Source organism: Octopus bimaculoides, chromosome 28, assembly GCF_001194135.2.
Source record: "Octopus bimaculoides isolate UCB-OBI-ISO-001 chromosome 28, ASM119413v2, whole genome shotgun sequence".
In the NCBI taxonomy this organism is placed as follows: Eukaryota; Metazoa; Mollusca; class Cephalopoda; order Octopoda; family Octopodidae; genus Octopus; species Octopus bimaculoides.
The window spans coordinates 18,115,798-18,116,619 of record NC_069008.1 but is presented as its reverse complement, the minus strand read 5'-3'; the positions used below and the strand labels follow the sequence as shown (position 1 = coordinate 18,116,619).

Genomic DNA, 822 nt, shown 5'->3' with positions numbered 1-822 from the left:
TTTGTGGGAGATCGGAAATGAGTGGCACCTCTTGTATAACAGGGATACCTGTTTACGACGCTTTCATGATGTCTACAGAAAGAGCCATAAACACTCACACAAGAAATATAGACCTCAGAACATGAGTAGATATTCTGTTTTTCTTTTATTTCAGTCATATGACTACAGCCATGCTGGAGCACCCCCTTATATTTTCAAACAGATTGTGTGTTGTATAGCCAGCTGGAGACGATGTTTCCTGGGGCTAAATAACTGTAACAGTCGTCCTAACCAGGACTGCCACATTATGTTGGCAAATAATCCTTACTATTAGAGTATTGTGACTGAATAATAATTTTTCCATCAACCCCAGTGTACAACTGGTACTAATTTTATCGATCCCCGCCATAAAGATGAAAGGCAAAGTCAACCTCAGTGAAATTTAAACTCAGAACGTGAACTCAGAACAGCTCTGCCGGTTCACAGCCTTCGTTTCAAACTTTGGCACAAAGCCAGCAATTTCGAGGGAGTAGCCAAGTCGATCGTATCAAGCCCAGAGTTCAGGTAGTGCAACCCCCGAAAGGATGAGTTTGAACTCAAGAACGTGAAGCATTTTACCTGGCATCTTAACGATTCTCACAGATTACCACCTTGCTTCTGCGAAACATTAATAAAAAAACATTTACATATATAGCATCCTCATCACCATCATCACCATCGTCGCCGTCATCATCATGTATGCATAAGATGGGCTCTTTTCATTCTGAGCTGAAGTCCCCCTGGACTTGACTCTGCTTCCCATCCTTTTTTGAGGGTTGAGGAAATATTTACTATTTGAGATTG

The 822-nt window shown here is 41.5% G+C and overlaps 1 protein-coding gene across 1 annotated transcript in view; it reads left to right on the top strand.

The window, feature by feature from the left end:
* Nucleotides 1-822, top strand: part of LOC106872267 (metalloprotease TIKI1) — a 98,308-nt gene that overhangs the window by 64,769 nt on the left and 32,717 nt on the right. The gene's annotated exons all lie outside the window — the stretch shown is intronic.